Raw genomic sequence first — 17,288 nt, forward strand, 5'->3', positions numbered from 1 at the left:
CTCTTAATATCTATGACATCACAGTACAAAACTTGTGGTGTTGGTTGAATACACTAAATATGGACCGGTTAATGTTCAATAGAAAAAAGTAGTAATTTAGGTACTTAGTATAATATGTGATATAGATACGCGTTGTTATTTGTTTTATCAAGCATCTCTATTTAATGTTAATTTTATGCAATTGTCTGATGACGATAAATTTATATTTTTATTCACAAATGAAAATATGTACTTTTATACTGCCAAAATCTGCAATGACATTTTATTGAAAAGAAAATGTATTTTATATAGCTAATTTTAGGGTAAATATTGTATATATATTTTAGATAGTCTCTCACAACTCTTTTTAGAGTGGCTCTTGTATGTTTTATGATGTTGTTTTATCAACTGTTTGTATGTTTTATATAATAAAGAGGTGAGACTTAAATAAAATATTGTCTTGTCTTGTCTTGTCTACAATGGATAAGCGTTGATTCTTGAAAAAGAAACCATGAGCCCGGAGGGCGAATGGTTTGTTTTTCATGAATCAACGCTTATCCATTGTATCTATAACTTAAACTATTGTGTTAATGTCTTGTCAAACTTAACGCCTATTCTTAATTAGAAGGTATTGTAAGTGACTTTAAATAACCATGTTATCGTGTCAAACTATCCATTACAATAAATTAAATATCACAAATAAATGTTTAAAAATACAAATACATTATTACACAACATGTTTGCCCTATAAGATCTTCATATTATCAGGCATCTGAATATTATCTGTTTTTACAAAATAAGTTCTTTTCGGACTCATTTCTATTAAAATTGAAAATGGAAATAGAGAATGTGTCAAATGAACAACAACCCGACAAAGAAGATACATATAGTGCATATAATAAGTGTTTCCGAAATTTTTAATACGAAGTCTAATTCTAGGCACACAACGATTTTCTAGCATTGGAATTTGCGAATGATCATTTGTAAAATTATGTAGTAAAACAGATGAAATCATATTATATTAATTTATAAAACAGTAATGGACAAAAAGAATGTAATCATTTTTATTTCAAACATGTGGAATATAAAAAAAGAAGATATGGTATGATTGTCAAAGAGACAACTCTTCACATGAGACCAAAATAACACAGAAATTAACAACTATAGGTCACCGTATGGCCTTTAACAATGAGTAAAGTCCATACCGCATAGTAAGCTATAAAAGGCCCCGAAATGACAATGTAAAACAATTCAAACGAGAAAACTAACGGCTTATTTATGTAAATTGATATAAATGTTATTGAACAAAAATAAACACTGAATTACAGCTAGGCTCCTGACTTGGGACAGGCACATACATACAAAATTTGGCGAGGTTAAAAATGTTAGCGGGATCCCAACCCCCCTAACCTGGGACAGTGGTATAACAGTACAACATAAGAACGAACTATAAAAATCAGTTGAAAAAGGCTTAACTCATCAGATGGACAGAAATACCAGTGGACGTGGAATAGCCAACATTAATCCGATTATAAACGATCAAACTCGCTTTTATTACACAAAATATCCACAATAACATAAACTGAAAAACCAGAGATTATGGACAACAAAGAGGATTCAGGCCTAGGGATTTGAACCTAAACAAACAAGACCTAAACTTTAACTCATTAATCTTAACCATGAAACCTCGTGGCTACCAACTCATATTGTACGTTTGCCTATTATTAATATATAAAGGTACAAGCCTAGGCCTGAGTGTATGTTGAACCGATGTATATCATATATTCATTTATATATATAAAATAAACATATAAATCGTAACCAATTGGTAGCCCAGAGGTTTCATCGATATGTTGAAAGCAGTATAATTTAACAGAATTTATGGACGGGTTTGATTCCCAGTGACGGCATATAGAAATTACAAAAATTAAAGGTAAGTTTTAAAAATAATTCCTCAGTGAACAGAAATCAGTAAATTAGTCAATTCAACCTTAATGAAATTAGACACACAAAGGAAACAATAGAATATAATCTGGTGAGTCCATTTCAGCGACGGATTGAGGAAGCGTTGATTCTAGAAAAAGAATCCACGGTAAATGAATAGGCTCAGGCTGTCGTCACCACAATGGTTTAAAGAAATAGAATCCACGGTAAATGAATAGGCTGTCGTCACCACAATGGTTTAACAAGGTATATGTGTATCTTTAGAGACTTACAATATACAAGTGTTAAACAACGTAAAATACTTTTTTGTCATAGAAATAAAAACCATGTGGTTATTATTTCTATAGCACTTCCTTAAGTTCTTTTAGACATAGCACATACGACATAAATTTTAAGAACGACTGCAACATTCATGAAGACTGATTTTGAATTGGTTTTTGATAGAAATTAAACAAATATGAATCATATTGCGGTCTCGTATGGTTATATTGTTATTGGGTGATTGGACATGTTTTGTTCTTGCAGGTGTATTGACTACAGGTTGACTGCTGTATCCCTAGTTTTGACATTTTAATCTTTTATGTCTGTTTGTGTTGTGCACATATCGCTGTCAATATAATGGAATTTTATACGACTGTCATACAAGTGAGGATTTAGCTAGCTATAAAATCAGGTTTAATCCATCATTTTCTACATAATATGACAGTTGTTGTCAATTCGTTTGATGTGTTCCAACTTTTGATTTTGACATTTGATTTGGGACTTCCCGTTTTGAATTTTCCTCGGAGTTCAGTATTTTTGTAAATATACTTTTGATACCAGATGGAAACAACCTCAGATAAAAATATCTTATCCCAATTTCGATTGTTTTAAACGTTATGCCATCCGTTTTATGTTCGGCAGCTACTTATTTATTTGGGATTTAATATAAACAAATTTCGAAATTTTCCTTTGTAATTGTACATTCATCTTTCCTCCTTATGGATATCATCAATGTCATTGTTGCTGTGTATCACAGGACAGAGATACTTAGAAGCAGTAACAATGCATTTTTACAGTTGAAAGAAACGTCGGATTATGACAGCTTTGTTGATTTTTTTTTTAGTATGATGTTTTATTTACTGTTTGAGTTATAAAATGTTCAAACGAACACGAGAAGAAAATCAAGATAATAAGCAAGAAATGCGATCGCTTAAGAGCCACTATCGCAGCAATACCTGCTTACCCATCAGAAGCACCCACAACCCCTCCGCGGATTTTTGTGCGGCTCGTGTTGCTCAATCTAGTGAATGTTTTTTAGCCATGCCATTCGATAAAATATATTGATTGGGAACCAGGAAAATGAATTTTTGAATCTTTAACATGCAAATTGTCTGTCAAAGGATTATGGAATGAAACAACAAACACAAGACTTTTATACACACTACCCTTCGCTTTAAAATCGTTTTTCCTCATAAGCAGCATTTAATAAGACATTGTGATGGATTTTTGTTATTGGAATCTGAAACAAAGTATAAGTTGACCAACGTGAATCCCAACTAAATTTGGAAGGTAAAATCAGACGCATTGCACAAAAACTCTAAGACATGAACATTTCAGTATGACTTACGATTATTTTTTGTTGTATGACTTTTGAAAAGAGCGCAAGGTGTTTCGAAAGAATACGTAAAGTTCTTGATTCAATAGTAATAGCCGTTATTTTGTGTCCTTATAACATGATCCTATTTTAAAAAAGTATGTGATAAGGCTTCCTATCATGAGTTATCTCTTGTCGAACTTTAGGAACAATTCTGGAAATGCTCAAACAGAAGATAAGATATTCCTTCAACAATTTTCACTATGATATGACATTAATTAATTACGAAGAAGATTTCACGGTGTTTTTGTTAACTCTATTGCTTATGTTTTTATATACTCTGTTATACCTCAATTGTAGAAGCTTAATGCTACAAAAATATCGGTAGAAAACAGATTTCGTTGAAAAGTCCTAATTTGTCTAGACTTAGACCTTTCAACTCTGAGTCAAGTATTTCGATATAAATATAAGTCGGGTTACTAGATTTTATTTGAGACTGATAGATCTTTAGGAAAATATTAAGCAAATTGCTGCAAACGCATGGCCGGATTGTTTTTTTTTCTATAGCATGTAATACTATTGATGAATAAAAGACCATTTATGTTGAAATAATAAAATACTTAAGGACTATTTTAATAAATAATGTTCTTAAGATTGACGAATTCTAAAACAAGGTCTGCTCAACGATTCTTCATTTTTCCTTTTCCTTTTTATCTTTATCTGCATACCCCTACAAAATAAAACATTGTTTTTATATTAGGCAATTTAATATAACATTGTTCACAAATATGCCAATGAGCTTGTTTTAACTGAATATTATAATAATCTGAGTGAAAATTAAAACAGATCTAGATACTTAAATAATGATTGAGGCTAAAGGGTTAATATTGTATTCAATTCTGTGGTCTCTAAAAGAAGACATGTGAATGTGGTTTCTCGTAGGGTCTTATGTTAAACTAAGTCCCCCGCTGGCAGCCATCTTGGATTTTGGATTGGCTACAAAGTAACAACACTTTGTCAGCATGACATAAGGAACATTCAATCTATGTTTGTTTTCATTCCATTCACCGGTTCTCTAAAAGAAAACTTTTGTATGCATTTCCCATAGGGTCCTATGTTAAAATAAGTCCCCAACTCGCATCCATCTTGGATGATGGATCGGCTACAAAGTAACAACACTTGGTCAGCATTTCATAAGGAACATTCTTGCTATGTTTCATTTCATTCCATTCAGTGGTTCTCTAAAAGAAGAAATGTGTATGTATTTTCTATAGGGTCCTATGCTAAACTAAGTCCCCCCAACGGTGGCCATCTTGAATTTTGGATCGGCGACAAAGTAACAACACTTGGTCAGCACCTCATAAGGAACATGCATGCTATGTTTGGTTTCATTCTATTCAGTGGTTCTCTAAAAGAAGTCATTTGAATGCATTTCCCATAGGGTCCTATGTTAAACCAAGTCCCCCGCTGGCAGCCATCTTGGATGATGGATCGACTACAAAGTAACAACACTTGGTCAGCACCTCATAAGGAACATGTATGCCATGTTTGGTTCCATTCCATTTAGTGGTTCTCTAGAAGAAGTTCAAAATGTAAAAGTTAACGACGACAACGGACGACGACGACGGACGACGGACGCCAAGTTATGAAAATATATCACTTGGTCCTTCGGGCCTTCGGGCCAGGTGAGCTAAAAAAGCAAAGTCATAAAATCAAAATTGCTTACCTTTTTCACCAAACGGTGGTTCAATTATTCCTGTTCCAACACAATCAAATGGTTTGCTACATGGACACCAACCAAGGAAAACAACTTCATTAGCATTTTGATTACTCACTGCACATTCTACAAAATATAACGTCCTTAAATACAAATACGGAGATTTATGTTGAAAAGTGTTCTACCTTAAGTCCTGTTTTTAAATTTTAAATACACGTATCAATTCTAAAAAAATAATCAAAAGGGTGTATACTATATATTAGTTATATGTTAAAGATAACAAAAGTTCTTTAGGTTTCTCAAATTTAGATGTTGTTGGCTGTACAATTGGCTCAATAGCTCCTCAGGTGCCCCCTTTTGTTTTATCCCCATCTGTATAACTAGTGAATACTCATTTATTTAAGTGATTTAATCAGGTTTCCAACGTAGGCGAAGCTAAGTTTTTTTTTTTATTGGAATTGGCTTAGAACTAGCTCAGTAACCGTGGATACTTTCTGATTTGTTCTTTGTGTTGTTTGTCTTTACGTATTATGTTATGTTTTTCTTCTTGCCAATCTGATAAATTAATATACAAATAAGATGTGTTATAATTATAATTGAGACAAATCACTGTCAGAGACCAAATGACGAAGAAGTTTTTAAACAACTTTAGGTCACCTCCCGTACTTCAAAAATCATCAAAACTCATACCGCATGGTAAGCTACACACATCAGTGTACAACCGCAAGATAGATAAACTTGTCATAGCTGCTCCGTTTTTCCTTATATTTAACCAGGACGAAATAGGAAGGAAATTTGCATAAATTGATAAACATGCACTGTGATTAAACAACACATATAATTTTACATCGTTATTATACAAAAGAACTCAATAAAAGCTGTCTATGTACCTGATTTCCATTGCCCATATGGTTTACAAATTCCAGCATAACCCGTGGATCTTTTTTTCCGTCCTTTAACTTGGTCGTTAGCACAACATTGATTATAGCCGCAATCCTTTGAGCTATTGCATTTTTTAAGCTGAAAAATGTATTTTTCAGTAAGGCATACAACAAAATTCGAACGCTAGATACTAGTATATCATTTATACCAATAATCATTCAATAAATTGTCATTTGATCAGAATAAAAAAATCATGTAAGTATTTGTTTTACAATGAAATGCATGACAACATTAAAAGACATCATAAATGTCGGATATCACTATTATTGCGAATGTATTGATAGTATCTTTCTGTTTTCTTCCCAATTAGTTTGTATAATGTTTGGTGAGAAAATCTAAAGTTTTTTATTTAGTCAAATAAGTCCTAATAGCTCTTGATATATTCTCTGTACGCGCTTGTATTGGATGCTTTTCTCTAATTAAGTTTACCAGCAATGTTTGTTGGGTTGCTGCCTCGTTAACGTAAAGCCCTCATCTCCTTTTTTCATACCTATATATTGGGATATTCCTGTTGACTTTTGACATGAAATTTGGAATACAAATTTTAAATTCTACTATACTTTGAAATATTATAAGTCATCATTTTGGAAAACTAATTCTAGTATAAGATTTAAACACGATATGTATTTTTTTCGATAGCAGTTAAAATTGTCTGTTTTCTTTAGGGCAACCTCATCTATCGATATTGGAAAATAGAAAATATTTTGTTCTTTTTTTTATTTAAAGAAAATGCAATAACATAATTTCAAATTAGCATAACATTTACCTTCTTTGGTCTTAAAGATTCGCCTGAAAAAAATGTCATAAAATGTGAACTGTTTATATAATTCTTTAGAAGTTAATCAGCAATGCATTAAAATCGATTATGAAAGAATGTGTTGGGAATTAACCTATTTATTTGTAGCATAAAAACAAGTCCCGTGATAATTTTTATTTACATTTTTCTTGTATTTTCTGACAGCGTAGAATTTCAGAATAACCCTCTCTCATAGTTTAAAATACGATCGTTCAGTATTTTTTCAATCAATAGTTTTTTTTTCTCATAAAATTAAGAATGGAAATGGGGAATGTGTCAAAGAGACAACAACCCGACCATAGAAAAGACAACAGCAGAAGGTCACCAACAGATCTTCAATGCAGCGACAAATTCCCGCACCCGGAGTCGTCCTTCAGCTGGCCCCTAAACAAATATATATAATAGTTCAGTGATAATGAACACCATACTAAACTCCAAATTGTACACAAGAAACTAAAATTAAAAATAATACAAGACTAACAAAGGCCAAATGCTCCTGACTTGGGACAGGCGCATAAATGCGGCGGGGTTAAACATGTTTATGAGATCTCAACCCTCCCCCATATCTCTAGCCAATGCAGAAAAGTAAACGCATAACAATACGCACATAAATATTCTGTTCAAGAGAAGTCCGAGTCTGATGTCAGAAGATGTAACCAAAGAAAATAAACAAATGACAATAATACATAAATAACATCAGACTAATAGCAGTTAACTGACATGCCAGCTCCAGACTTCAATTAAACTGATTGAAATATTATGTCTTCATCATATGAATATCAGGCACAATCCTTCCCGTGAGGGGTTTAGTGTCATACCATCATAACATATATGAGAAGAACATAACCCGTGTCATGCCAACAACTGGTTTTTAAATAAATGTGTTTAGTTCCGATGCAAAGACCCTATAACCTATAGAAAATATTGAAATTATTCCGAACCTGTGCACAAACAAATGTTAATTGAATAATCATTTCTTTTTATCATACTTATAAAATGTAATTTAAAAGCCCCCTCCCACTTAATTGATTTTGTTTAAAAACCTGATCTACCGTTAATACATGTCTTTTTACTGATGTTCTGAGTTGGCAAACACTATAAAATTAAACCGTATACATCAAATAAAACAATTCGAAATACCGATTTCTTCGTATTTTTAATCAGATACGTTCTTTTATGGCTAGAAACCACGAAATTGAACATGTGTATCCATCAAAAGTACAGTATGTTGACCACAAATTAGATAAGTTTTGAATTTGAAAAATATCAATGCGACGTAGCAAAATTTGATTTGCTTATCTTGGATATACTATTGATTATATATTAATTGATCAACAAAATTAGAAAACTTGTGTATTAGAAAAATAAGAAGATATCTATTTGTTGAATTCACTATAATAAGACAAATTGTTGTAGAGAAATACGCATGCTTATCACTTTTGAGGTCACTCGATGAATTTATGACAATATAATACATGTTAAGATTAAAAACTCACCTTTTCCTTTTGCTTCAAAGAGAGTTATTATCGCAAAGAAACAAACAACTAACAGTTTGATGCGTTTTTCCATCTTGACTAATAATTAATAAGTATGCAAAATCCGTTATGTAATTCTTTAGTCTTTCTATATACATGTATATTTATCAATACGTGAAAGATGTTGCTGAATCAGGATGTAGATGTTAATTTGTTACTAATTATCAAATCAAAAGGAAAGGAACAGCTGTCAACAGGAAATGTTGGTGAACATAAATTTTATACATTTAAAAATTATTTTTTTGTAAAATATTTTGACTAAAATACCTTAATGGTTAATGAAAGTGCTTGTCTTTCATTGTGCGATTAAGTAAAATTATATTGATCAGGAATTGCTAGTCGAAAAAACAATTTCTTTTGAAGTAAGAAAACACTTTTCAAAATTATATAGTACTGGTAACCATTTCATGTCAACAATAAGCCACTTCAACCTACCTATTCTAAGGTAATTGACAATGTTATCTGTTCTTTGCATGTTTTGACATATTCGTAAAAAAAAAAAAAAAATCTACTTGCGAGAATTGATTTAAGATTGTTTTTGTTCTAGTTACATCATCTTTATATTGGAAGTTTTAATCGTTATGCCGTATCTGCAATTAATGGACAAATCTCTTAAGTATTAATGTTGTAGGTCCCTACGTTTTAATTTCATTTCCACCAATCACTTAAATCATCATATTGACTGCATAGATCAGTGTAAATAGTAGTGTACAGAATAAGTTGGTAATTTAAACTTGCACACAATTAGGGCTAACTAATAAAGGAGCTGTAATCAGAAAAAGTTCGCAACTAAAAGTTGAGTATGAGACACAATTGATGAGCGTTAGTACGCTAAAAAGATACACCTCGTCCTCCAAGATAAATGTATCGTTTTATTTAACTAACGTGTTTCAATCCATCTCAAACTCAAAACACACATTAAACTGTGATTTTATACATTTGCAGGAAGACTTGACGAAAAGGACACAGATGTGAAATTCATTCAAGTTTAATTTCACCTAAAATCACGGGTAGTAAGGTCGTCATATCGAGGAGCGTTTAGTACAGTGATTTTGTCATAGTTTGGATAAGTTTGACATGACGGTGTTAAGTCTTTTTGATGACAATCAATGCAAAAATGTAAACATTGGGATATTTTGTAATCATTAATTCAAGCTGGTAAGTACCTTTGTATAAAGTAAATATGTTAGTACATCACAAGTTGTATCATATAGTTAATGATTTAACACAGAACAAAGCTTGCGTATGTCAAAATTTAAAACTTGCTAATTGGTTTATCGTGCATAAAAAAAGTTATTTTCTTACAGTCTGTTACATCACATATATCTTCGTGATATAACACTGCGGTCAATTATTCTGAAAAATACCTACATTTGCAATCAATTCAAAATTACTGAAATATCTGTGTCATAGTTTGGTTCATTAGTGTCATTGTTAAGTGCATGTTCGACATGGTTCAGTTATGTAGTTCTTCTCGTGTATAATGAAGAGTTACTATCAAAATTAACAAAAATCGTTCCATTTGAAACACAAAAGCACACACAATGTAGTAATATGTTATAAGTAGATGCAATATGATTGCCAATGAGATAACTATCCACCGGAGATCAAATGACGTAGATGTTAGCAACTATTTGTCATCAAGAGGCCTTCAACATTCAACAATGAGCAAAACCATATTTCTTAGCAAGATATAAAAGGTTGCGACAAAATTCAATGTATAGGAATTCCAATTAGAAAATCATCAGCCTAATTTCTGTCCAAAATAAATAGCAAAATATGATACACAGTTACATACGATATTCACGGCATTACAGACACTTAACTTGAGACAGTATATACAAAATATTGCGGAGTAAAACATGTTTGCGGGCTCCCCAACCTCTTCTTCGCCTTAACCATGCCACAAATGTAAACTCACCAGATCGGGTTTAAACAAGAAATTCAAGTAACAGAATCACTAAAGACACAAATAAATAACGATTTATATTTAACACTGTAGTTTCATTGAATAGCATTATATGAAACAATATTGAGAGGATCCTATTTTTCAATATTTGCTTTTTAATCTTTAAATCTTTTATTGCCGCAGTCATATTATAAACTTAAATCCAAAAGAATTAATTAAACAATACTACGTTTATTTATTACAGAAGCCATGCAAAGTTTGACCAACCCCGAAGATCTACTGCTAAACGTAAATAGTGCAATCGTGAACCCATATGATGGATTTGCACATGGTGCTCAAGGAATTCGTCAGTACCATAGGAAAGATTAAGAAAAAATCCTTCCTCATAAAAGAGCATGTTATGATATCTAAAAATGTCATTATCTTGAAAATGAGACAATATATCATTTAAACTTTATGAATGCTAGAAAAGAATCAAAAATCAAATGTTAAATTTATTAATAAAATATTATTTTATTTTACATATTTTACAGTGTCTGGTCACGGAATGATCGATTCTTAAAGCATATTTTTTGCCGCAAACATCGCACATTAAAGGGTTTGAATGTCGTGCTTCATGTTCCGTCAAGGCCCATCTATCTGAAAATTTCGCTGGACAATGAGAACAAATCAGTTGATCCCCGTGTGTTCTCATGTGGCGTGTTGGACATCTTCTTTTTTTCACAATTTTAGAACAGATGTCGCACTGAACTTTAGTTGTTTTTTGGCAAACCCTAATGATTTTCATTATTGTTTTCATCTAATTTGTCATCATCTTTATTGAGTGAAACCACTGTTTCTTCAATTAAATCAGTATTACCAACAGCTTCAACTGACCCGTCTAAAGGAGCAATAGATGCAATTGCCTCTGAAAAATTGTACGAGTCCAATTCAATGCATTTGTGTAAAATTTGGAGCCTTTTTCAGCAAAAAAAAACAATTATGAATTTGGCTGCGTGTTTTTTATGCTAAACATATTTAGTTACACAAATTGAAAAGAAGTTATAAACTACGAAATCATGAAAATATAAGTTTTCAACACAGACACCAAACAGGTAGTCCGGCGGATTTGTGAAAAATTGTGCACATCCTGTTACAAGCATGAAATTTGGCATAGACCTTCCTCAACTATTACTCTTTTATTTCAGATAGGGAGGCATTTGAAAAAAATGTCTCACTTCCGGTAAAATCCAAAATGGCGGACGTCATACTTAAATCAGCCCGATATTGAAGGCTAGCGTGTACAAATGTGTTATTATCATGCTACTATCATGATATTTGGTACAAACCTTTGTTACTACTTTTGGATAAATTAAATAGATAAGGTGTCTTCAGAAACCCCACTTCCGGTTAAAATCCAACATGGCGGACATTGTACTTAAATAAGCTTATTTTTTAGGGAGGGTAATTGAAATGTGTTTTAACGTGTTGCTACTATCATTACATTGTATAGGAACCTTTCTTTGGTGCTTCTGATGGCTAGAATGTATAAGACATATGTCTTAAAAACCCTTACTTCCGGTATTAACCAAAATGAGGGACATATAAATATCCTTTTTTTATTCAAATTTCAACTTTTTTCAAAATGTAAAGAAAATGATTTTATTTTGTGTTGGTCATTAAACTTTTGGCTTTAAGTTATTCCCAGTGAGGCTATTCCCACGACTTGGCCTAGTCTTTTCAAGCATGTAAAACGTGCAATATACTTATGCAGGTGTTTAGAAAGACGAGCTTGGAATTGACTCTTATGCTACCTAGTCTAGTCATTAATGGATCGCGAAGGGACAAAGAGGGTCCCTTAAAAAAAAAACTCTTTCTGAGACCTCATAATTTTATCAGAAGCTTGTACATTATGGATGTAAGAAAGGATACCGCGGTTATTTTTAATGTTAAAAATCGGGTATACCGTGCACTGCGATGTGTGCATGTCATGGTGACTGTGAATAAAAATGTATTCTTGGCCAAATAGTAGTAACTTTAAATATTTTTTAGTATAATGGTGATTTTATTTTGTTTTAATCAATCTATCCAAAACTCTTCATCGAAGAAATAGATTGAGGACTCATCTTTGAAATTTACGTCATATTTTTACCGGAAGTGTCAACTTTATATCTAAACATTTACAACATGCTAAAATAAGTGGTTTTGGGGATAACTTTAAGCCAAAAGTTTAATGACCAGCACAAAATAACATCATTTTCTTTACATTTTGAAAAAAGTTGAAAATTTTAATAAAAAAATATATTTCTATGTCCGCCATTTTGGATATTTAAAGAAGTAAGGGTTTTTAAGACATATGTCTTATACATTGTATCCATCAGAAGCACCAAAGAAAGAATCCTTCACAATGTAATGATAGTAGCAATACGTTAAAACACATTTCAATTACCCTCCCTAAAAAATAAGCTTATTTAAGTACAATGTCCGCCATGTTGGATTTTTACCGGAAGTGGGGTTTCTGAAGACATATTATCTATTTAATTTATCCAAAAGTAGTAAAAAACAAAGGTCTGTACCAAATATTATGATAGTAGCATGATAATAACACATTTTTACACGCTAGCCTTCGATATTTGGCTGGTTTAAGTATGATGTCCGCCATTTTGGATTTTACCGGAAGTGAGACATTTTTTCAAATGTCTCCATATCTGAAAAAAAAGAGTAATAGTTGAGGAAGGTCTATGCCAAATTTCATGCTTGTAACAGGATGTGCACAGTTCGTCTGAAATATGCTTGTAGCCGCCGGACTTAGGCATTCATAAGAGCTAACTATTGTGAAAGGAAGGGTTTTACACATTTCATTTCAAAAACCTAGTTACTGAATTCCGAAGTTGCGACTCACCAAAAAAGTCCAGAACCTAGTGACGCGACAAGTTGTCCTATATGTCATACCTTACTGTTTTACGCTATACTGAGAATAGTTTGATGGTTTCAGATTTCTGGTTGTCTCTGTTCTATTTATTTACCCATTTTATAGAAACAGGCAGATATAGAGTTTGGCCAATTTAATTCATCCTATTGTTGAAGAACTCATGTTTGTGTTGCTGGTTTGCTGTCTCATTTATGTATTTCCACGTCATCTTACATTTGATATTACCTTGTAAATTGAAAATCAAATAAGCAAAAAGGATAAAGGGCAAATACAGATAGCATAAAAATAGCATTGAATGTTCTAAGAAGTTCAAATGAAGTGTACTAGTGATATATATCAACAAACTTACCATCTGTTTCATCTTCGTTCATCTTATAATGCGTTCTGTCCTATTACAAACGATGATTTCTTGTCTAGCCAGACAATTAAGGTCGTACACAGTTTAATTAATGTACATGTAGCAGACAATATAACACGTGTTTCTTTGAATTTCAATCCTTTTCTCTATCACATTTAATAATATACCACCTCATACTTAAAACTAGATATCAAGAGTTTTTTTCAGATAGTATAGAAACTGTATTACATAAAAAGTAAAATATTTGAAATAATTCAATGTTACTATACACGATGCATTTATACAATATTACAAAGATTTTTATTGATTCCTAATAATAATTGATAAACTTGAACATTATATCGGCTTAAATCCAAAATTGGAGTTGTGATCTTTCATATTTTAAATTCAAACTTTGAAAGTACTTTTTATTGTAATTTCACCTATTATAGTTTTAAAACCAATAAGTTTTAAAACTGTTGTCCATGTCACGCGTAACTATTCGGTTTCGTAAATGGTTGAAGACTTATGATGTCCTCTTAATATCCTTTGGTTAGTTTTGTAGTTGGGTTACTGTATCATGGACCTATAACCCCACATCTCCTTTTATTCATCATTAACTAGTTCAAAATTTACAATAAAGAAAAACCAACAAATGAATAGTTTTCTAGAAAAGAAAATGAATAACAAGAATTACTTTTGGACTGGCTGCCACTTTTGAATAGAAGTCTTTAGCTATTTGGCTAGTGATGCCGCTCATGATATCCCCGGCAGAGTCAAGCATGGACATATTGACAAACGATTATATGTGAAACAGAAGCAACGCTTTGTCTTTTTTTTGTTAAATTATATCGAAAGCTAGTTTAAAAGAGCAGTGACTTTTAAATTTATATTGTAGAAAACTTCCGAAAAGTAACATGACATGTTTAACATACGCTTTGACGATTATACCACTAAATTTGGTTAAACAGGCTTTTTTTCTTCTCAGACAGTTAATATATAGTGTAACTTAGTTCAATAACAGGCGCTATCAATCAACTTTTCAGTATTAAAAGTGAAATACATATATATTTATTTCGATCTAAACCATGACAATCTTGACCAAAACCATGACGAATTTCTAGACTCTTAACCGAACCATGTCAATCGCTTAACCAAACCATAGCAATTCCGATATCTTGCTTATTCTGCGTTAATTTCGTGAAACAACAATTTCAATATAGATCGTTTGAACTCAAATACAGATTCAAGCATCTTATTTGCTTTTTATCTGCTCGTGTGAATAGAACTGAGGCAATAGTTTAGGGAAGCAACATAAATTAGCCATGTCAAACTTATCCAAACTATGACAAAATCACTGTACTAAACGCTCCTTGATATGACGACCTTACTACCCGTGAAAATATACCTGACTTAGTTAGTACTCATGAAAAGTAATCCATTCAATTATTGTATTCAGGATCGCACATTAGCCAGCACTTCATTATTCATACATTCTTTGGTTAATGAAGAATAAGAAGGACCCTGATTCTTAACAGACCAGACGTGATGATTATAGCTCCATTACTATTTTACCAGGTGATCTTGAAATGATGAAATTAAAGTACAAAACAACATGTAAAAATTAAAACATGTTGATCGAAATGTAATTGATTTCTGATTGTTGTGTTTCTACCAAATGTTGTAACAATTTTATTCAAATATTTTTGTCGTGTTACAAATGACTTGTTTTTGTAAATACATCATATTTGTTAGCATAATGGGTTTTCGTAAACATTTTGTAAATTATCTTTTTAATGTAAACAATATTCACTGTCTTAAATACACAGAAGGTCGGTCATAATAAGCCTCTTCCACGATATAAATAAACTCATTATAGATACCAGGATTGACATTTTGTTTTTGCGCCAGACGCACGTTTCGTCTACATAAGACTCATCAGTGACGCTCGAATCCAAACAAATGTTAAAAAGGCCAAATAAAGTACGAAGTTGAAGAGCATTTAGGACCAAAAAATTCTAAAAGTTTTGCCTAATACAGATAAGGTAATTTATTCCTGAGGTAGAAACGCCTTATTATTTCAAAAATTCAAAGTTTTATAAACAGTTTAATTAAAATTATGAATTTATGCTCCTATATTCCATTTCATTTTTGGCAGTCGGAGTCTCCGATCCTATCTCCCTGCTGACCAATTATATTCTAAATCTTCTACTTGTAGTATCTAATATCAATAGTTATAAAAAATATTCAGTTTTAACATAATAAATTGTTTTAAAAATTGTCTTATTTTCTTTATAGCAAAGATATGTAAATAATGTATATCTTGTCGGTGATTCTTATTGATGACAATAAAGCTAAGATACAAAATCACAAGTTGGAGTGGTCCGGTTGGTAGGTTTAGAAGGCTGAGATTGGTAAGCAGAATGATATTACTTGTTGGTTTTATGGTAAACAAAACATGTTTTCGTCCTATATTTTTGGCAAGACTAAGAGATGATGTATGGTCAAGCTTTACTTAAATAGGATTATTGAACGGCTGGTGAACTTTTCTTTCAATTTTTCTTTTGATTCGTAATTTTCTTTATAAATATTCGGGCAATTAACATGATTAGGAATACATGGTATAATTCTTAGGAACCTGCCAAAATCTATCAAGTCATTGAACCGTCGCAGAACATAAATGAACTAAACACAAACTGAAGTTCTATGGTTATGCAAGGTGATGTCAAAATCTATTTTCTAACAAAAAAAGTTGGTGTTCCATGTTAATTCATACAGCTCTTTAAAACAATATGACAGACAAGCATACATCAGGTAAATAATTAATATTTAATTCTGTTTTCCTAGTCAGTAATAAAATTATTGTATATATTTAAGTGAAATACCACCAAATCTTAGTGCATCAAATCCGGTTTCATACAAAAAAGGGTCGCAAAAAAGTCCCTTGAATATGAAAGTTTTAGACAATCAAACCTGTATTTCAACATGTTCAATGCAGAAAAAGTTTAACTAGTCATAACATATATCTTGGGTGTTTCAAAGCACAATTCTTTTTTTATTATTTGGTGTTTCTATGAAATATTTTAGAAACTTGAGATGACATGGTTAGTTGAGCTTTTTTTTTTTTTTTAGGAAAAAGAGGTGAAATTACTGTGTTTACTTCCGTTATTGGTAATTACCTTATATGCAATGAAAGGTTATGTGAAATGAAGCCTTTATATACGTTTAATGTTCTCTGACCAAAAATATTGACTATATTTGTAATTATAAACTCCACATACCCAGCCCTCAAATCAAAAAACAAAAAGCTACTTTTTTTAACGCAAAATCATTGTAGGCAAAGCTTTAAGTAGTTAACAGCATTACAAAATTCCTTTTGAAGTATTACATCTTAAACAAAACAAAAGAAAATGATTATAGATACAAATTACAATTTTTATTTTTTTAAATTTTAACCAGAAACATAATACCATCATAATCACCATGAATTGCATCACAATGAATTTAAATGTAGCCAACTATGCAAAACGACACTTTAGATATTTAAACCATTAGCTATAGTTATTTTTAGCAAAGATTGAATTTCCGTGTTAAATAAAAATATTTTTGCATGCTATTAGAATAACACACGTAAGAGTTAAT

At 31.6% G+C, this 17,288-nt stretch overlaps 1 long non-coding RNA gene across 1 annotated transcript; it reads right to left on the minus strand.

The window, feature by feature from the left end:
- Positions 1-4,116: 4,116 nt before the first annotated feature.
- On the minus strand, positions 4,117-6,949 carry LOC139526785 (uncharacterized). The gene is made up of 4 exons (XR_011665173.1): positions 6,925-6,949; positions 6,107-6,236; positions 5,226-5,342; positions 4,117-4,229 (listed from the first exon to the last, which is right to left on the minus strand). It is a non-coding gene; the product is annotated as an uncharacterized lncRNA (long non-coding RNA).
- Between the last annotated feature and the right edge of the window lie 10,339 nt (positions 6,950-17,288).

This window comes from Mytilus edulis, chromosome 6 (assembly GCF_963676685.1).
Source record: "Mytilus edulis chromosome 6, xbMytEdul2.2, whole genome shotgun sequence".
NCBI lineage: Eukaryota > Metazoa > Mollusca > Bivalvia > Mytilida > Mytilidae > Mytilus > Mytilus edulis.